This window comes from Coregonus lavaretus (assembly GCF_964263955.1).
Source record: "Coregonus lavaretus genome assembly, chromosome: 39".
Classification (NCBI taxonomy): domain Eukaryota; kingdom Metazoa; phylum Chordata; class Actinopteri; order Salmoniformes; family Salmonidae; genus Coregonus; species Coregonus lavaretus.
Window position 1 is genome coordinate 3,152,199 of NC_140026.1, and position 21,863 is coordinate 3,174,061.

General features: G+C 41.1%; 4 long non-coding RNA genes and 1 pseudogene across 5 annotated transcripts in view; all 5 read right to left on the reverse strand.

The window, feature by feature from the left end:
* Positions 1 to 467, reverse strand: part of LOC311113056 — a 2,488-nt gene extending 2,021 nt beyond the window's left edge. Inside the window, exon 1 of the long non-coding RNA XR_014610953.1 lies at positions 346 to 467. This is a non-coding gene — a long non-coding RNA (uncharacterized lncRNA). The remainder of the gene's footprint in view (positions 1 to 345) is intronic.
* A 60-nt stretch (positions 468 to 527) lies between these two features.
* LOC311113055 lies at positions 528 to 4,733 on the reverse strand. The gene is made up of 3 exons (XR_014610952.1): positions 4,671 to 4,733; positions 1,160 to 1,462; positions 528 to 615 (listed from the first exon to the last, which is right to left on the reverse strand). It is a non-coding gene; the product is annotated as an uncharacterized lncRNA (long non-coding RNA).
* Positions 4,734 to 11,975: 7,242 nt separating this feature from the next.
* LOC311112900 lies at positions 11,976 to 13,119 on the reverse strand. Its single transcript, XR_014610931.1, has 3 exons — positions 13,058 to 13,119; positions 12,220 to 12,291; positions 11,976 to 12,034 (listed from the first exon to the last, which is right to left on the reverse strand). It is a non-coding gene; the product is annotated as an uncharacterized lncRNA (long non-coding RNA).
* A 2,207-nt stretch (positions 13,120 to 15,326) lies between these two features.
* Positions 15,327 to 15,791, reverse strand: LOC311112941. Its single transcript, XR_014610942.1, has 3 exons — positions 15,737 to 15,791; positions 15,520 to 15,570; positions 15,327 to 15,410 (listed from the first exon to the last, which is right to left on the reverse strand). It is a non-coding gene; the product is annotated as an uncharacterized lncRNA (long non-coding RNA).
* Positions 15,792 to 16,180: 389 nt separating this feature from the next.
* Positions 16,181 to 21,863, reverse strand: part of LOC311112647 (Fc receptor-like protein 5) — a 193,788-nt pseudogene continuing 188,105 nt past the window's right edge. Inside the window, exons 6-12 of the transcript in view lie at positions 21,028 to 21,217; positions 20,625 to 20,909; positions 17,602 to 17,868; positions 17,201 to 17,509; positions 16,827 to 17,105; positions 16,418 to 16,660; positions 16,181 to 16,218 (exon numbers count right to left, since the gene is read on the reverse strand). The product of the transcript in view is annotated as an Fc receptor-like protein 5 (transcript). The remainder of the gene's footprint in view (positions 16,219 to 16,417; positions 16,661 to 16,826; positions 17,106 to 17,200; positions 17,510 to 17,601; positions 17,869 to 20,624; positions 20,910 to 21,027; positions 21,218 to 21,863) is intronic.

Below are 21,863 nucleotides of genomic sequence, written 5' to 3' on the forward strand. Positions count from 1 at the left end.
GTCCCAGACCAAAAAACCCCCAGAATTAACTCAATGAGGGCCTGATGATTAATGACAAGTAGAATCATGTGTGCTTGTCCCGGGCTACAATAAAAATGTGTCTGTTGGGGGTACTGGAGGACTGGAGCTGAGAACCACTGGATTAGACTCTGCAATATGCTAAAGCCTACAGAGTTCTATATATATATACTCAATGTAATCACATGTATTACATAATACTGTATATTATATCTACCCAATGTCTCACATGTATTACATAATACTGTATATTATATTTGACAACATAAGCACAGAAGCACACTGTATGAAAAGTGTATGGAGTGTATTATTATGATATCTGGTTACCTGGGGTTGTTGTGTCATTACTACACTTTACTGTTGTAGATGCAGATTTCCAACTGACTGAGTCGGAGGCGTTGCAGGTTACACTGATGTCTCCGTCTGCTGGTGACAGAGAGAAGTGTATCTGCTGGTCGTCCCTGTACGTCTCATTCCTCTCTCCCAGGTGTAGTTAGAGGTTGGAGCAGACTGACACGTTGCACAGCAGCCACACTGAACAGGACTGGTTGGCCAATAGCTTCATCTTCTTCTGGATCGCCACCTTGGATATAGGCTCTGAGAGAGAGAGAGCGAGAGCAAGAGAGAGAGAGAGACAGAGAGAGAAACAGAGAGAGAAACACAGAGATAGAGAGAGAGAGAGAGAGAGAGGGAGAAAGAGAGAGAGTGAGAAACAGAGAGAGAGAGAGAGAGAGAGAGAGAGAGAGAGAGAGAGAGGAGAGAGAGAGAGAGAGAGAGAGAGAGAGCAAGAGAGAGAGAGAGAGAGAGAGAGAGAGAGAGAGAGAGAGAGAGAGAGAGAGAGAGAGAGAGATAAACAGAGAGAGAGAAACACAGAGATAGAGAGAGAGAGAGAGAGGGGGAGACAGAGAGAGAGAGAGGGAACAGAGAGAGAGAGAGAGAGCAATAGAGAGAGAGAGAGAGAGAGAGAGAGAGAGAGAGAGAGAGAGAGAGAGAGAGAGAGAGAGAGAGAGAGAGAGAGAGAGAGAGAGAGAGAGAGAGAGAGAGAGAGAGAGAGAGAGAGAGAGAGAGAGAGAGAGAGAATAATTCTAAATGGACGATACCAATACAGGATAAAACTTTGGAATAACACAAAGCAGCCTACCATGGATCTGAAGATGGATGGTCATGGTTGGAATCTGGTGTCCTTCGTTTGATGCGGCAGAAACTAGAAATTCCCCTGAGTCTTGCAGTGTCAGTTCTCTGATTGTTAAACTAAAGTTATTGTCGTTCATTTCTAGTCTCCCCTCAAACTGTGATCTTGGTAAGGTAAAGTTATCTTCAAATTCTGCAATGACCATTTTGTTATACTTCCACTCCATTGACTTTAAATATTTCCTTTCTAAGCCTGAGGGCAGCTCCACTGAGTCCCCCACTCCTTTGTTGAACAACATAGAAATACCCACACCTGAAACACACAAATACACAACATGACATTCTGACATCAATCAATGGTTACACTTACACTACAGGGCTGTTATTACTGTGTATTTATTATTCATGTAAGTACAGTGTAGAAAGTATTGTAGTTACTCATTGTTACACTGTACACAGTGTACCTACAGTGTGCCTACACAAATAATTACACAATAATACACTGCAATGTAAAGTGTTACCCATCAATGAATAGATAATAATGGATTTAATTTAAATAGCACTTTTCCAGGTTTCATTTATACTGTATGACATTTAAAATATCCACATTTAACATATCTTTACATATTTGAGTGTGTGGGTCCTATACTTTAGTTTATTAAAGTCCACTCCTCCCCTGCATTCAGCAGAACAGGATGAGATTACAGGACAAGAGAAGTAGGGGTGGATCTTTATCAATAAATGCTCCTTGGCTCACGTCTAAGTACAAATCAACTATGTGGAAATGCAAACATTTTGGATCCATGAAAAGCTCTATATAAAAACCATGTATTATTATTATTATTACTAGTATTACTACTATTACTAGTATTTTTATTATTATTATTATTATTATTATTATTATTATTATTATTATTGTTATTAGTATTATTATTATATATATATATATATATATTTATACTATTATTACTATTATTTGTATTGTTACTATTCTTTTTATTATTACTAATATTACTATAATTACTATTATTATTATTATTATTACATAATGTTTTTACTGTGTAATTATGCACCAGAAATGCATCATACACTCCATGGGCAACAATCAATTATGTATTATTAACCTTTAACAAATGTCTTCTTTAATTAATTATGAAAAAAAGAATGCAGTTACAATGACGCAAACTTTAATATATAGGACATAACAGCAGTTGTTCTTGTCCTGCAGTGGAGCTTATTACTTAAGAGTTATTTGGTCACACTTTATTTGGATAGTACCATATATAGTGCATTCGGAATGTATTCAGACCGCATGACTTTTTTCACATTTTGTTACGTTACAGCCTTATTCTAAAATTGGTTCAATTGTTATTTTTCCCTCATCAATCTAAACACAATACCCCATAATGACAAAGCAAAAACAGGTTTTTAGAAATGTGTACAAATTAATTACAATTTAAAAACTGAAATATTCAGTACTTTGTTGAAGCACCTTTGGCAGCGATTACAGCCTCAAATCTTCTTTGGTATGATGCTACAAGCTTGGCACACCTGTATTTGGGGAGTTTCTCCATTCTTCTCTGCAGATCCTCAGGTTGGATGGAGAGCGTCGCTGCACAGCTATATTCAGGTCTCTCCAGAGATGTTCGATCGGGTTCAAGTCTGGGCTCTGGCTGGGCCACTCAAGGACATTCAGAGACTTGTCCCAAAGCCACTCCTGCATTGTCTTGGCTGTGTGCTTAGGGTTGTTGTCCTGTTGGAAGGTGAACCGTCGCCCCAGTCTGAGGTCCTGAGTGCTCTGGAGCAGGTTTTCATCAATGACCTCTTTGTACTTTGCGGCGTTCATCTTTCCTTCGATCCTGACTAATCTCCCAGTCCTTGCCGCTGAAAAAAAACAACATAGCATGATGCTGACACCACCATGCTTCACTATAGGGATGGTGCCAGGTTTCTTCTAGATGTGACGCTTGGCATTCAGGCCAAAAAGTTCAATCTTGGTTTCATCAGACCAGAGAATCTTGTTTCTCATGGTCTGAGTGTCCTTTAGGTTCCTTTTGGCAAACTCCAAGCGGGCTGTCTTGTGCCTTTTACTGAGGAGTGGCTTCCATCTGGCCACTCTACTATAAAAGCCTGATTGGTGGAGTGCTGCAGAGATGGTTGTCCTTCTGGAAGGTTCTCCCATCTCCACAGAGGAACTTTGGAGCTCTGTCAGAGTGACCATCGGGTTCTCAGTCACCTCACTGACCAAGGCCCTTCTCCCCTGATTGCTCAGTTTGGCCGGGCGGCCAGCTCTAGGAAGAGTCTTGGTGGTTCCAAACTTCTTCCATTTAAGAATGATAGAGGCCGCTGTGTTCTTGGGGACCTTCATTGCTGCAGACATTTTTTGGTAACATTCCACAGATCTGTGCCTCGACACAATCCTGTCTCAGAGCTCTACGGACAATTCCTTCGACCTCATGGCTTGGTTTTTGCTCTGACATGCTCTGTCAACTGTGGAATCTTATATAGAGACAGGTGTGTGCCTTTCCAAATCATGACAAATCAATTGAATTTACCGCAGGTGGACTCCAATCAAGTTGTAAACACATCTCAAGGATTATCAATGGAAACAGGATGCACCTGAGCTTAATTTCGATTCTCATAGCATACTTATGTAAGTAAGGTATCTGTTTTTTCATTTTTTATATATTTGCAAAAATTTATAAAAACCTGTTTTCGCATTGTTATAATGGGGTATTGTGTGTAGATTGATGACCATTTGTATTGATTTATTCCATTTTAGAATAGGGGTGTAACGTAAGAAAATGTGGAAAAGGGGAGGTGGTCTGAATACTTTCCGAATGCACTGTAGATGATCTACAGATGGTTATACTATCAACAAACTATCTGTTGAAAAGCAACTGCTTGCTAAGTTTAAGTTAAGGTTAGGTTTAGAATAATGGTTAGGGTAAAGGTTAAGGTTAGGATAAGAGTTAAAGTTAGAGTTAAGGCTAGGGTTAGGGTTAGTAGATAGTTAGTGGAAATGTTGTTGACAGTCATTGAACATCTAAAAACCATCTACAAACTACCTACTTGGGACTATCCAAATAAAGTGATAGCGAGTTATTTTTGTAAGGGACGCCTTAAAAACATTGGATACAATCCAGTATCACCTTAAATATAATGAATGACATGCATCTAGAACATGATCGTAAGATCTCCTGCTTTCCAGAGGTACTGAAAAAGCTATTGATCCAACCACACCATCACAGACGGAATGTGTTTCATAAAAAAATGCATTATCAAAACACCATATAGTTTGTCTGAATATAGTCAGAGGTGTTATCACACAGTAATAAAGTAAATGTTTTGATATATCCAACCAATCACTGACAAGGCACTTCCCAATCAACACACACCATGTACAAACCAACAAGGAAGTTAACCGTTGAACAGTTTTCCTAACTTTATTATACAAGCAAGTACATGTAATAGATACAAAACATGAACAGGAGAAAGTGAAGAATCCATACAATACTAACCATAGTGGAGGATAGAGAGTAGGAGTATTCCCTGTTTGGAGAAGCAGGAGAGGGGACCACCAGACATCTATGTTAGGTGTTGTGTGTCTGTTTCCTCTGGCTGTACGTCCTCCCTATCTCTCTGTGACTGACTGGTAGCTAGCTAGACTCACCAAAACACACAGAGAAGAGAGAGAGAGTAGAGAAGGGAGAGAAGAGACTTATTTTGATGAGAGCTGCTGTTCTAAAAAAGACTGCCTGTATGTTAGTTGAAAAGGAAGTCACAATCTATCTGAAAATACCCCTTCACTCAGCTTGAGAGTTAGAGAATGAGGAGTGCGTGTTTGGGGTCTGTTACTGCGGTGATCAGGCTGATGGTATCAGAACGGTGTGTGTGTGTATTTTCATGTAGGCATCGTATGCCTGCAGAAGGGTTTGCATGAGTTATCCTGCATGCTCATTGTTCAGTGTGTTTTTTGTGAGGAAGTGGGTCCTAGCTTACTGACAAAGGCCCCCTTCTACGTTTCATGTAACATATTGTGTCACTTCCTGTCTGGTGGTCTCCGTGACACAGACACAGTCTGTCTGTCTGTCTGTCTGTCTGTCTGTCTGTCTGTCTGTCTGTCTGTCTGTCTGTCTGTCTGTCTGTCTGTCTGTCTGTCTGTCTGTCTGTCTGTCTGTCTGTCTGTGTCTGTCTGACCACATAGATATAAACACAGACACAGAACCCCCCTAACTGGAACAGTGATGCCATTAGTCATTAAGACCTTGTCTGTAGGATGGTGAGAATATGAGCAAGACCTGATCAGGTAGTTTACACGTGGAATGTAGCACAGTAATGGAATAGGGTTGTGGGTTCGATTCCCTCAGGGGACCATTATGAAAAAGTATGGAAATCTATGCTTACTTGAACGACCTCTTTGCAATCACATTTCAGTTTTAAAAACACACAAGACATTTGTGTGTGTTGGTTGTAGAACTACAGCAGGTTAATGTTAAAGTATAGTGAGAGGTCCTTGCTTTCTTAGATGAGGGGGCGGTTATAAAATGTTGCACATCACTATTTTTATCAGAGAAAGGACGTCACGTGTCTCAAGTTCTTGATATGTATTTCTGTTAGTATTTCCTGATGTTGCAACTAAACCATAACTGATCAACCTAAAGTACTAGTTTGGAGAGTTCTCTTTTGACATTTCTCTTCTCTTCTCTTCTCTTCTCTTCTCTTCTCTTCTCTTCTCTTCTCTTCTCTTCTCTTCTCTTCTCTTCTCTTCTCTTCTCTTCTCTTCTCTTCTCTTCTCTTCTCTTCTCTTCTCTTCTCTTCTCTTCTCTTCTCTTCTCTTCTCTTCTCTTCTCTTCTCTTCTCTTCTCTTCTCTTCTCTTGTCTTGTCTTGTCTTCTCTTCTCTTCTCTTCTATAATAGTCTATAATATTCTATTCTGTTTTATTACCAGGGGTTTTCCAATCAAATGCCAGACATTCAATTATAGAGTTTGGTTATCAGTAATGATGTTGAAACTCTGAAATGTTGCCACCCCAGCACTTTTCCTGGTTTGTTAAAGAGGAAGTGATACACAGTAGTCCTCTGTAGCTCAGCTGGTAGAGCACGGCGCTTGTAACGCCAAGGTAGTGGGTTCGATCCCCGGGACCATCCATACACAAAAATGTATGCACGCATGACTGTAAGTCGCTTTGGATAAAAGCGTCTGCTAAATGGCATATTATTTTACTGACCAGCTCCTCAGAACTGCTGCAGAGAGGATATGACATTAGAAAATGGTCCTTTTAAGGCACACCCTTCCCTAAAAAATCATTATGAAAATCTCAATGAGTCTTCAGCTGATGGGAAACAGCAGTTGAACTAAGCTCATGAGGCATTTATAAGTTAGATTCAATGGGTATATATCATTAAAGAGATGAACCGGTACTTTTGTACACTTTTTAGCCAGTAGTTGTGAAAGTATTGCTCACAAGCCAAAAGTGGTCCTTGAAAATTGCATACTACTTCACATATGTGCAGATTGTTCTCTCTCTCACTCTGCTGTGGGTGCATGATGTGCCTCTTGCTAGCTGTCACTCATATGGCGAGGGGCTGAAGCTCATTGGTTGAACTCAAATTTCTAGGGGGCTGGCCCACTTGGGGGAAATGTAAGGAAAATGGCACAACACAGCTTCCAGAAAAACAGTCACTGTCAAACTAGGGACTTCCTGGGTAATTAAGGTAAGACAGTAATTCTGCTCATATTACACAATACACTACTGTACATATACACAAAAGTATGTGGACATCCCTTCAAATTAGTGGATTCGGCTATTTCAGCCACACCCGTTGCTGACAGGTGTATAAAATCGAGCGCACAGCCATGCAATCTCCACAGACAAACATTTAAAGTAGAATGGCCTTACTGAAGAGCTGAGTGACTTTCAACATGTCACTGTCAAGGATGCCACCTTTCCAACAAGTCAGGGAAATCTTAACGCTACAGCGTACAATGACATTCTTGATGATTCTGTGCTTCTAACTTTGTGGCAAAAGTTTGGAGAATGCCCTTTCCTGTTTCAGCATGACAATGCCCTATGGCACAAAGCGAGGTCCATACAGAAATGGTTTGTCGAAATTGGTGTGGAAGAACATAAAAATTGATATTTAACCAGGCAAGTCAGATAAGAACAAATTCTTATTTACAATGACAGCCTACCCCGGCCAACACTGAGCCAATTGTGCGCCGCCCTGTGGGACTCCCAATCACGGCCGGATTGTGATACAGCCTGGAATTGAACCAGGGTCTGTAGTGACGCCTCTAGCACTGAGATGCAGTGCCTCAGACCGCTGCGCCGCTGGCCTGCACAGAGCCCTGACCTCAACCCCATTGAACACCTTTGGGATTAATTGGAACGCCAACTGCGAGTCAGACCTAATCGACAAACATCAGTGTCCGACCTCACTAATGCTCTTGTGGCTAAATGGAAACAAGTCTCTGCATCAATGCTCCAACATCTAGTGGAAAGCATTGCCAGAAGAGTGGAGGCTGTTATAGCAGCAAAGGGGGGACCAACTCCATATTAATGCCCATGATTTTGGAATTAGATGTTCGACTAGCAGGTTTCCACATAATTTTGGTCATGTAGTGTACTTTGTAGTTTCCACAGTTCCGGAGTATGTCTTTAATTTAAAAGTCCCAAAATGTATGTACCGATCACAGATTTAACTCATACATTGACAAGCCCAATAACTTTATTAGGCTGAAGGAGGGCTGGCCAAAGCAGGTTGTATGAAAGAGTTGACAATGATGACAACATCCATTTACTGTAAGAAAGCACTAATGTCATCTCTTGGATGAAAAACTAAAGTTTATTAAAAAGCACAATGCATAGATATTCAAAAAGTGCAGTTGAATAGAAAAAAAAAACATGTATAATACTGATAATATTGTGTAAAATTCATAAAGAAATATGTTAATCTATCATCGAATGACAGAAATAATGAATCAAAGATAATAGATTTCAGACATTGATAACATAAACAATAAATACAAAATTGCCATGATGGTGCCGCTATGGAAGCCATGGATCATCGATCCCATACATTTTTTGTACATTTAATCCTTAGTTGTTTTTAATGGTCCAATGCAGACATTTTTATCTCAATATCAAATAATTTCTGGGTAACAATTAAGTATCTTCATGTGATTGTTTTCAATTAAAATGATCCAAAAAAATATATATTCTAAGCAAAGCGCAATTTGACAATCAAGAATTTAGCTAGGAATGTCTGGGAGTGGTCTGAGTGGGGAAAACTGAATATTAGGTAGGTGTTCCTAATGTTTGGTATACTCAGTGTATATAAAACACAGGAAAATCACGTTTTTGACAGCACTGGGACTTTAAGTCGTTTTCTTTTGCCATTTTTCTATCAGCTTTTTGTTTTTTGATTGTTAATTCAGAATCCGTAAATAATTGGTCATCCTGAATGAGTTTTAAGTTTGAATTTGCCAGTTTGGCTCACTTGCTACCTACCAAGCTAGCTTGGAGACTGTTTGGATGTGAATGGGTTAGAATGCCACAACACCGGCTTGGAGAGAAGCAGAAGAAGAGAGAGGACTGCATGAGGAGATGGCTGGGACTAGTGGATAAGATACTCTGACTGATAATGTTATGCTTCTAGTGCCTTTGAGGCAGCATAATAGCATCACCCAAGTGGGTGCTACATGGAGTTAGTGGAGAGGAGTGGCTAGCCAGCTAAGCTAACTATCACCAACCCAGAGCACGGAGGACATGGGGGGGCAGCTGCTGACTGTCTCTCTACTCTGACCGGCTCCCTCCTCCACTCATAGGATCATCAGACCATCAATGCTTCCTCAGTTCTCAATGCCATCAGATCTGCTTCCCTGATCATCCGTCATCTTGTCCAGTTCCATTACTCTCACAATTTATACATTTGTTTATGTTTTTTGTTTGTTCTTCTAAAAGCAACTCAGCTTTTAACTGCCATTTATGCAACATAAGTCTACTGAACTAGGGCAACAGGTAGCCTAGTGGTTAGGAGCAAGCAAAAGGTTGCTGGTTCGAATACCCGGACCGACTAAGGGAAAAATCGCTCTGCGCCTTTGAGCAAGCCACTTAACCCTAATTGCTCCTATAAATCACTCTGGATTAGAGTGTCTGCTAAATGGCTAAAATGTAAAAACAAAATAACCAACAACAAGCTGTAGCTGCAGATAAGATCCATAATCATTACACCATATACCTGTTTAAAAAGCTGTTTCAGTAATACACAATTAAACCATGATTAATTAAAAACAATGTTTTTTTATTTTTTTTATTTTTTATAAATACAAATCCTTCATGTAAACTCAGCAAAAAAAAAACGTCCCTTTTTGAGGACAGTGTCTTTCAAAGATAATTCGTAAAAATCCAAATAACTTCACAGATCTTCATTGTAAAGGGTTTAAACACATGCTTGTTCAATGAACCATAAACAATTAATGAACATGCACCACGGTCGTTAAGACACTAACAGCTTACAGACGGTAGGCAATTAAGGTCACAGTTATGAAAACTTAGGACACTAAAGAGGCCTTTCTACTGACTCTGAAAAACACCAAAAGAAAGATGCCCAGGGGCCTTAGGCATGCTGCAAGGAGGCATGAGGACAGCAGATGTGGCCAGGGCAATAAATTGCAATGTCCGACTGTGAGACGCCTAAGACAGCGCTACAGGGAGACACGTGTAACAACACCTGCACAGGATCGGTACATCCGAACATCACACCTGCGGGACAGGTACAGGATGGCAACAACAACTGCCCGAGTTACACCAGGAACGCACAATCCCTCCATCAGTGCTCAGACTGTCCACAATAGGCTGAGAGAGGCTGTTCTGAGGGCTTGTAGGCCTGTTGTAAGGCAGGTCCTCACCAGACATCACCGGCAACAACGTCGCCTATGGGCACTAACCCACCGTCGCTGGACCAGAGAGGACTGGCAAAAAGTGCTCTTCACTGACGAGTCGCGTTTTTGTCTCATCAGGGTTGATGGTCGGATTCACGTTTATCGTCGAAGGAATGAGCGTTACACTGAGGCCTGTACTCTGGAGCGGGATCGATTTGGAGGTGGAGAGTCCGTCATTGTCTGGGGCGGTGTGTCACAGCATCATCGGACTGAGCTTGTTGTCATTGCAGGCAATATCAACGCTGTGCGTTACAGGGAAGTCATCCTCCTTCCTTATCAAATCAAATCAAATCAAATGGTACACTTCCTGCAGGCTCATCCTGACATGACCCTCCAGCATGACAATGCCACCAGCCATACTGCTCGTTCTGTGCGTGATTTCCTGCAAGACAGGAATGTCAGTGTTCTGCCTTGGCCAGCGAAGAGCCCGGATCTCAATCCTATTGAGCACGTCTGGGACCTGTTGGATCGGAGGGTGAGGGCTAGGGCCATTCCCCCCAGAAATGTCCGGGAACTTGCAGGTGCCTTGGTGGAAGAGTGGGATAACGTCTCACAGCAAGAACTGGCAAATCTGGTGCAGTCCATGAGGAGGAGATGCACTGCAGTGCTTACTGCAGCAGGTTTCCACACCAGATACTGACTGTTACTTTTGAATTTGACCCCCCTTTTGTTCAGGGACACATTATTCAATTTCTGTTTATGTCTCAGTTGTTGAATCTTGTTATGTTCATACAAATATTTACACATGTTAAGTTTGGTGAAAATAAACACAGTTGACAGTGAGATGACGTTTCTTTTTTTGCTGAGTTTACAATGTGTTATTGTGTGTGTGTGTTTGTGTGTGTGTGTGTGTGCATAATCCATGTTCCCAGGTTTCTCCTGCTCCTCCTCTGATGGTGTGTCCATCCAGCTCCCTCAAGGACCTGTAACAGATCACCACACAAAGTGTTTTATCCCTCCAGCTCCCTCAAGGACCTGTAACATATCACCACACAAAGTGATATATCCCTCCATTTCCTTCAAAGACCTGTAACATATCACCACACAAAGTTATTTATCCCTCCATCTCCCTCAAGGACCTGTAACAGATCACCACACAAAGTGATTTATCCCTCCAGCTCCCTCAAGGACCTGTAACATATCACCACACAAAGTGATTTATCCCTCCATTTCCTTCAAGGACCTGTAACATATCACCACACAAAGTGATGTATCCCTCCAGCTCCCTCAAGGACCTGTAACATATCACCACACAAAGTGATTTATCCCTCCATTTCCTTCAAGGACCTGAAACACATCACCACACAAAGTGATGTATCCCTCCAGCTCCCTCAAAGACCTGTAACATATCACCACACAAAGTGATGTATCCCTCCAGCTCCCTCAAGGACCTGTAACATATCACCACACAAAGTTATTTATCCCTCCAGCTCCCTCAAGGACCTGTAACATATCACCACACAAAGTTATTTATCCCTCCATTTCCTTCAAGGACCTGTAACATATCACCACACAACGTTTTTTTAGAGGTATACTTTAAATAGATGCAGTATACTTTGATATCAAAGCATTAGCTCAATAAGTATAATACAGGTGTAGCATCTTAATATGATCATTTCCTGCACAGTATGAAATACAAACTCGTAGTGTATTCAAGGTTTAAAAGAGGCTTCTAAAGTTTTGTATTTCCACTTCAGAATTTCAGACTTGATTTTCCCTAAATACAGATGTATCAAGCCCTACAAAAATGTCCATGCATTCTAATACACACAATAATTCACATATCCTTTTGCTGCAGGAGTATTTTCATTCTGTGAGAAACTGGTCAAATTAAGATCCTACACCTGTATTAGTGTCAATAGCATATGGCTATTAGTCTTACCTGTGGCTTTGTGTGGCTTCACTTGAGAATAGACTGAATCTGCTACTGGTGGGGTTGCTGTTTATGTAGGAGGATAAACATCAGCATAATATAATAGTTATATCCAGAATAATAATATCCATAATAATATCCATAATAATATCCAGAATAATGTACAGAATAATAAACATTTATTCAATATGGGTCAAAGAGGAGTGAGGTTCTGATAGGGGGAATATGGAGGGAGGGATGTCTAGTCTTACCTCTCTTCTTCTTGGCTTTGACCTTCTTTTGGAGGTCAACCTCAGCATAGGTCACATCAACAGGTCCAGCTGCTGCTGACAATGGACATTTGCAGTCAACAAATGCAGAAATTAGCTTAATGCATATTCTGCCTCTTCATTCGAAACAGAAAAACATAATCAGGCTCAGAGAGAGGTAATATAGTTGTAGAGAAGGGGTGGGCAAATTATGTTTGAGAAAATAAAATAAAACGTTTGTCCACCTCTGGAGTAGAGAGAATACAAATACAATAGTGAAATGTAGAGATTCCAATAGGCCGGCCTGAATGTTTTGACAATATTTAGGAGATAATTTGCTATGGGAGTGCAAATCCAAATGTATGTTAACATCTACACTATAATCCATAGTTCATCACACTGATGATTGTCACGCCCTGGCCTATAGAACTCTAGCTAGTTTGGTCAGGGTGTGAATATATTCTAGGTTTTGTATTTCTATGTTTGGCCGGGTGTGGTTCCCAATCAGAGACAGCTGTCGCTCGTTGTCTCTGATTGGGGATCATACTTAGGCAGCCAGTTTTCCTGCCTGTGTTGTGGGATTTTGTTAGGTTCATGTTTAGGCTTGTGTGTTAGCCTTTGGACCGTCACGGTTAAGTTTGTTGTTTTGGTTACTGTTTTGTGTGTTTATTAGTTAATAAACATGTTCGCCGTTCACGCTGCACCTTGGTCTGTCCCGTTCCTTAACGTACGTGACAATGATAAAAAAGTAATGTGATCAGAAATGATTTCTCACAAGTTTCTTAGGACATACTTAGATATAGTTTCATACCCTTTCAATAGATTGTTGATTAAGTATTACCGGGGGCTGTGTATGGCTTCACTAGAGAATAGACAGGTTCTGCCTCAGGTGGGGTTGCTGTTTCTATAGGGGGTGAGGATAAAACATCAGCATAATGTTACAGTTATACAGAATAATATACAGTTATACAATACACAGTTAAAGGTATGAGGTCATGATGATCCGTTACATAGAGAATACAGCTTTTAATATGGGTCAAAGAGGAGTGAGGTTCTGATAGGGGGAATATGGAGGGAGGGATGTCTGGTCTTACCTCTCTTCTTCTTGGCTTTGACCTTCTTTTGGAGGTCAACCTCAGCATAGGTCACATCAACAGGTCCAACTGCTGCTGACAATGGACATGTCCAGTCAACAAATGAAGGAATTAGCTTATTGCATATTCGACCTCTTCATCACAAACTCAGAAATTACGAATTAAGGTTTTAATGACTGCCAACCTGTATAATGGTTCTTACCAGTGGCTTTCCCTGTCTTCACCTCAGAGTAGACAGGATTTTCTTTTGGATAATCTCTCTTTACTGAGGAGGAAGAAGTACAGAGAACTTGTAAATATATTTATATATATTATTATACGTGTGTGTGTGTCATATATAAAGTATATATATACACTACTGTTCAAAGGTTTGGGGTCAGTTAGAAATGTCCTTGTTTTCCATGAAAACATTCATGAAATGAGTTTGAATAGGAAATATAGCGAAATGCATAGGAAATGTAGTCATTGACAAGGTTAGAAATAATGATTTTTTATATAAATAATAATTGTGTCCTTCAAACTTTGCTTTCGTCAAATAATCCTCAATTTGCAGCAATAACAGCCTTGCAGACCTTTGGCATTCTAGTTGTCATTTTGTTGAGGTAATCTGAAGAGATTTCACCCCATGCTTCCGGAAGCACCTTCCACAAGTTGGATTGGCTTGATCACCACTTCTTAATAATACGGTCAAGCTGCTCCCACAACAGCTCAATAGGGTTGAGATCCTGTGACTGTGCTGGCCACTCCATTATATACAGAATACCAGCTGACTGCTTAATAGTTTTTATATAGTTTGGAGCTGTGCTTTGGGTTATTCTCTGTTGTAGGAGGAAATTGGCTCCAATCAAGCGCCATCCACAGGGTATGGCATGGCGTTGCAAAATGGAGTGATAGCCTTCCTTCTTCAATATCCCTTTTACCCTGTACAAATCTCCCACTTTACCACCATCAAAGCACCCCCAGACCATCACATTGCCTCCACCATGCTTGACAGATGGCATCAAGCACTCCTCCAGCATCTTTTCATTTGGTCTGCGTCTCACAAATGTTCTTATTTGTGATCCGAACACCTCAAACTTCGATTCCTCTGTCCAGTGTCTGTGTTCTTTTGCCCATCTTAATCTTTTATTTTTATTGGCCAGTCTGAGATATGGCTTTTTCTTTGCAACTCTGCCTAGAAGGTCAGCATCCCGGAGTCGCCTCTTCACTCTTGACGTTGAGACTGGTGTTTTGCGGGTACTATTTAATGAAGCTGCCAGTTGAGGACCTGTGAGGCATCTATTTCTCAAACTAGACACTCTAATGTATTTGTCCTCTTGCTCAGTTGTGCACCGGGGCCTCCCACTCCTCTTTCTATTCTGGTTAGAGCCAGTTTGCGCTGTTCTGTGAAGGGAGTAGTACACAGCGTTGTACGAGATCTTCAGTTTCTTGGCAATTTCTCGCATGGAATAGCCTTCATTTCTCCGAACAAGAATAGACTGACGAGTTTCAGAAGAAAGTTATTTGTTTCTGGCCATTTTGAGCCTGTAATCAAACCCACAATTGCTGATGCTCCAGATACTAAACTAGTCGCAAGAAGGCCAGTTTTATTGCTTCTTTATTCAGCACAACAGTTTTCAGCTGTGCTAACATAATTGCAAAATGGTTTTCTAATGATCAATTAGCCTTTTAAAATGATAAACTTGGATTAGCAAACACAATGTGCCATTGGAACACAGGACTGATGGTTGCTGATAATGGGCCTCTGTGCGCCTATGTAGATATTTCATAGAAAATCAGCCGTTTTCAACTACAATATCCATTTACAACCTTAACAATGTCTACACTGTATTTATGATCAATTTGATGTTATTTTAATGGACAAATAATTTGCTTTTCTTTCGAAAACAAGGACATTTCTAAGTGACCCCAAACTTTTGAACGGTAGTGTGTGTGTATATATATGTACACATTGTAACTCATCTTAGATACACTGCTACAATTTTTTTCTCAATATATGTCACAGTTGAGAGTCACCTTTCTTTTTCTTGTCCAACTTGTTCAGTTGAATCTGGGCGTAAGTCACATGACTTGGTCCAGCAGCAGAAGCACCAGCAGCATCTGAGACATAATACACAAACACCTCCACTTAGTCAAACTCTACATATCATATTAAATGAAGAGAAGCAGGCTACTACACATTCATACTGAAAACATTACATTACACTACCATTATCATTGTTGTCTGAGGGATTGATCGTATCGTAGATGTTAGTGCCACCTGTTGGTCATAGAAGAGAGAGGCAGGTTAGTTAGGTTGATTATCCCTTAACTTGACTAGGGACACATTGTACGGTAACATGTTGTAAACAAAGTGGATGTTGATGAGCCAGTGTATGAGGTTACAGAGAGAGGAGAGTGGTAGAGGTCTGGGCTGAGAGACTGACCATGCTGCTGATGTGTATACCCAGTATCAGGAGCCTGGCCCTGGGTAGATCCTTGGTCCTGGTGGGGGTCCTGGTTGGTGCTCTGGGGCTGAGGGGGCCTACAGGGAGAGAGATACTCAGCATAGGAAGCACAGAGAAGATGTTATACTGTACATATCAATATAGTTGAGAGACAGGTGTACTCACCAGAATATTCTGATGAAACGGGAACCTGTAATGACAAACGCATTGTGTTATGTACTGAACTTTCTTCAAAAACGTATATTTAGAAATGTCTCTCCTAAACATGTAATATAATGTTTTGTATTAAATGAGAAACAGCCAAAGTATCATCTTTGTTCTTTTGATTTCTCCACAGCAGGACCAGGAGAATGACCAGTAGAACACCAGCAACAACCAGACCCACAACCACTCCTACTAGGACTGATGTAGAGGATCCAGGAGCTACGACTGGAGAGACTGGAGAGAGAACAGCACAGACTCTGATAGAGGTTATATAGGTTTAGAGTATAGAGCATGAAAAGAAAGTAGGATGGCCCATCTTTTGACAATTTAGTAGAGAGATCATATTTTCTAGGGGAGTGCAAATCTAAAACTATATTAACATCAACACTTAAATGACATGTTTTTCACACAGATAATAAAAAGGTAACTAACTTGTGATCATAAATGTTTTCTCACCTCTCACTGTCACCCAGCTCTCTGGTGATTCTCCTTGACCAGATATACACTTATAGAATCCTTCATCTGACTTGGATACTGTAGGGATGGTCATCTCTCCTGTGGTCTCATTCTTGATGAGTACTCCATCTTTGTAGAAATCAGCTTTGAAGTTTGAGCTGACTGTCCGGTATTTACAGCGCAGAGTCACAGAGTCTCCTTCAGTCACGGGATGGACAGGGCTCTCCAGGATCACATCACCATCTGTGTAACATAATATAGAAATAATACTGTAAATCTGGAGTCATCCCTCACAATACATCAACGTCTTATGAGCTTGTATTTATGAGATGCAATCATTCAGTTCCAGAATTGAACATCCTATCATATATATGTAAAAATGTTAGTGAGTGTTGTACAATAGACATACTATTAACTGTGATGTTGACAGCATTACTGTACTCTCCTGATCCAGACTCACACCAGAACACTCCACTGGACCATGTGAATGTGTAGCTGATGGTACATGTGGACCCTGTTATTGATCCCCAGTTAGAGACACACCATGACCTCACTCCTCTCTCTCTGTAGCTCATCAGTCTCCATCCAGTAGAGTTCCCCTTCTCCTCACAGCTCAGTGAGAGAGACTTTTATGTAAAGTGTTGTGTTGCGTTGGGACTTATTCTGAGAGACACTGAAGGCTGCAGATCTGAAACAAAGAGAGACAGAGTCAAACCTATAGTTATATACACACATGAGGGTAACTTAAATATGATTCAATACAGTTTCAATGCAGTTAGTTACCTCCTGACCAGAGAAACTGAGGTTCACTGTAGAGTGTGTCATAGAATGGGTCTCCTCTCCCAGCTCTACACACATATCCTCCTGTGTGATTAGGACCAGCAGGGATCAGAGTGTACGAGTCTTCGGTAGTCCCATTGTCTGCTTCTGGTAGATGCTCAAAAGAGTAGGACTGCTCTGTTAAAGTGGGAACCGTCCTGTACCAGGAGAACCTCCAGCCTGTAGACGTCTTGTCAACTTCACAGCTCAGAGACACTGAGTCTCCAGGGTTCAGCCACTGAGGATAGATACTCAGAACAGCCTTGGGTTGAACTGTGATCAGACAGAGGACAGGTTTGAAACTTTCAGTCTTAGCAATGATTCTAGTTAACCATGGAGATGTTTACATGATTAGATAGACTCACCAGACACAGTCAGTTGTACAGCATCACTGGTCTTGGAGAACTTGCTTCCCTTTACACCCTTACAGGTATATGAACCACTGTTAGACATGTAGACAGGACTGATTCTGTACTCAGACTTCGTATTAGAGTAGACTGAATAACCATTCGTATACCACTCATACTGCCAGTCAGTGTCTCCTCCCTGTATGTCACATCTCATAGTGACAGTCTCTCCTCTAAATATCTGGGTCCAGTTGGGTTGGAAGGTCAGAACAGCTACAGGTCTCTCTGCACAGACACAACACAGACAACTAACTGAATAAACAGTTGCACAATTGTAAATGTCTTTATTTATCAAAAGGTCTACTCATGTTAGCTATAATTGTTACAATGAGCAGACCAAATATTACACCTTATATTACTTTATATCCATTTACAATAGCAGCCGTTTATCATAAAACTGTTTTAGACTCACCAGTAATATTTATCTGGACTGGGTCACTGTACAGGGTATAGTAGACTGGCTCTCCTCTCCCAGCTCTGCACCAGTACTGTCCTCCATCAGAGACACTGACCCTGCTGAGTGTGTAGGAGTATCCAGAGGTTGAGGTTACTGGTGTAGAGTCTGGTCTGTGTCTGTACCAGTAAAACTTCCATCCATAAGACTCTACTGTACAGGTCAGTGTCACACTGTCTCCTGTGAATACGTTCGCTTGGTCTAAACTCAGTGTAGCCGTCGGACGACTATCTGTTGGAATCAAGAAATGTGTGTGACGCATCTGGAAAACATGGATCTGATCTGCTGCATGATATGTCCTCTTGATGTGTAAAGGTTCAAAACTCAGTGAGGCAGAATAGTCTACAGGCACACAAAAAATGTCTACATGATTGACTCAACAACAACAGTGTCTATCTATATGTATGACAAGAGAGAGAACAGAACAAAGTAATGTACCTTTTACAGTGAGAGAGACAGGATCACTTGGTAGTGAAGATGTGGGTCTAGACACTGTGTTCCCTTCACACCAGTACTGACCCTGGTCAAACACACCAGCTCTACTGATGGTGAGGGTGTCTCCTGTTATAGTGTGTCTGACAGACTGGGATACTACATTATCATTCCTGTCTTTGAACCACTGATAGCTCCAGTCACTGTGAGACTCTGTTGAACACGTCAGAGTAACTGTCTCTCCAGGGAACACAGGGTTGGGTTTTACAGTCAGTGTAGCTTTGGGAAGAGCTGAGGAAACAGAGCACAAAACATCTTAATACATGGCTGGTAATTCAGCTGTTTCTGTAACGTTGTGATTAAAGTCTATTTTACATATGGTATGTTGACTCCATTCAGTTAGAATTTACAGTGTATACAGTATATTTATATTAAGTGTGTATACAGTGTATACATTTATATTAACCATCAGTGGCTCTGAATTTAGAAAGTCTAGATTGAAGACCAACAGTGAGCTCACCAGTGATGATGATGGGGAGAGCTGAGCTGAGATATGACTTCTGGGGCCGACCTCTCCTTGTCCCAACACACTTGTACTGACCAGCCTGGTCAGGGAGAGAGATGGTGTTTTTTCTGGTCTGAATGGGAAGTTCTTGGTTGTCTCTGAACCAGCGGTACGTCCAGTCTGTGTAGTCTGATATGTCACACTGCAGAGTGACTGTCTCTCCAGGGTAGAGGAGACCCTGAGGAGTGACTATCTTCACTGAGGCCGTGGGCAGAGCTGTGGAAACAGTTATATGAAGACAAAAGCAGTCAGAGCACCAATCTTTCCAAAGTATGATCTGACTTCAGTAAGTAGTACGGTAACTATTTATTTGAGACTTTACACGATATATACAAAAGTAAAATCGAGCCCACAGCCATAAAATCTCTATAGACAAATATTGGCAGTAGAATGGCCAAACAGTTACATATAACTGTGCCCCTGCACATTGACTCTGTACCGGTACCCCCTGTATATAGCCTCCCTACTGTTATTTTATTTTACTGCTGCTCTTTAATTATTTCTTCTTTTTCTTTTTTACTCATCTATTTTGTATTTAACACTTATTTTTCTAAAAAATGTTTTGTTGGTTAAGGTAAGTAAGCATTTCACTGTAAGGTCTTCACCTGTTGTATTCAGCGCATGTGGCAAATAAAATGTGATTTGATTTGAAGAGCTCATTGACTTTCAACATGGCACCGTTGTAGGATGCCACCTTTCTAACAAGTCAGTTCGTCAAATTTGATAGAGCTGCCCCGGTCAACTGTAAGTGCTGTTATTGTGAAGTGGAAATGTCGAGGAGCATCAACGGCTCAGCCGCAAAGTGGTAGGCCACACAAGCTCAGAGAATGTGACCGCCGAGTGCTGAAGCGTGTAGCGTGTAAAAATAATCTATCCTCGGTTGCAACACTCACTACCCAGTTCCAAACTTCCTCCCGAAGCAACGTCGGCACAATAACTGTTTGTCGGGAGCTTCATGAAATGGGTTTCCATGGCCGAGCAGCCGCACACAAGCCTAAAATCACCAAGCACAATGCCAAGCATCGGCTGGAGTGGTGTAAAGCTTGCCGCCATTGGACTCTGGAGCAGTGGAAGCGCTTTCTCTGGAGTGATGAATCACGCTTCACCATCTGTGAGTCCGGCGGACAAATCTGGGTTTGGTGGATGCCAGGAGAAGCTACCTTCCCGAATACCAACTGTAAAGTTTAGTGGAGGAGGAATAATGGTCTGGGGCTGTTTTTCATGGTTCGGGCTAGGCCCCTTAGTTCCAGTGAAGGGAAATCTTAAATCTACAGCATAATGGCATTCTAGACGATTCTGTTCTTCCACCTTTGTGGCTACAGTTTGGGGAAGGCCCTTTCTTGTTTCAGCATGACAATGTCCCTGTGCACAAAGCGAGTACCGACTACAGAATAATGCCCATGATTTTGGAATGAGATGTTCAACGTGTCCACATACTTTTGGTGATGTAGTGTACTTACACTCAGAGCATGTCTACATGATTGACTCAATATAAATAGTGTCCATCTGTATGACAACATAATAACTTACTATTCAGGGTGACTCTGACAGGATCACCGATGATTGATTTTATGGATCTGGACTGGATCTCTCCCTGACACCAGTACTGACCCTGGTCAGACTTAGCAACTCTTCTGATGGTGAGGGTGTCTCCTGTTATAGTGTGTCTGACAGACTGGGATACTACATTATCATTCCTGTCTTTGTACCACTGATAGCTCCAGATACTGTCAGACCCTACTGAACACGTCAGAGTAACTGTCTCTTCAGGGTACACAGGGTTTGGCTCTGCTGTCAGTGTAGCTTTGGGCAGAGCTGCAGAAACACACAACATACATTTTTTAAACAACTAAATAGAATCCTTAAAATGGTGCCAAATGAAGTGGTTATAAGTATGGAGGCACTGATGTGAATGAGAAATTAGATGACTTACCTGTCACTTTCAGTGTGACTACATCACTCCACCCAGAATGGTGCTGCTCATCAATATGTGTACCCAGACAAATGTAGTCACCACTGTCAGAAATCTTAGCATCACTGATCTCATGTTTATTCTTCTTAGTGGAGGAGTCCGAATTACCATTCTTGTACCATGTGTATTTCCAGTCAGTGACTCCTCCCCCCTGTACGTCACATCTGAGAGTGACAGACTCTCCACTGAATATCTGGGAGCTGTTGGGGTGTATGGTCAGAACAGCCTTTGCCGCTCCTGATCAAAATCAAACCAGCATGATACAATTGACTTACATGTTATTTTGAGACACTAAAAACACAAAATATATCCAGCCAAAAGCAACTTTAATAATCCACAAATAAAGAAATAGAATGAAGCATTAAGAGATGGAGGCTTGATGAAGTGAACAAATATCTACCATCATCATCTTCAGAGTGTCCTGAGTTGATGAGTGTACTCAGCACTACAACAAAGAAAGTCACATTTCACCAATATTAGATTGGAATAAATAACAACATGCCATATTCATGTTACTGATTACCAAATCTTCCTGAGCTTTATTTTAAAGGAGCAATCTGTGATTTCTACATAGATGTTTGCACTTTTAAAGGAATAATAGCCATTAATTCTAAAAGAGTATAACTTTTAATAACCTCATTAGCTTACCATTATGGAAAAAACACATGATTCCACATGTAGGAAATCACGTTTTGGAACACTTAACGTGATGATATTTCACATGAAGTTTCACATGTGGATCTTCACATGTGATGACATAACCTTTCACATGTGAAATCATGTAAAACCATGTGGTT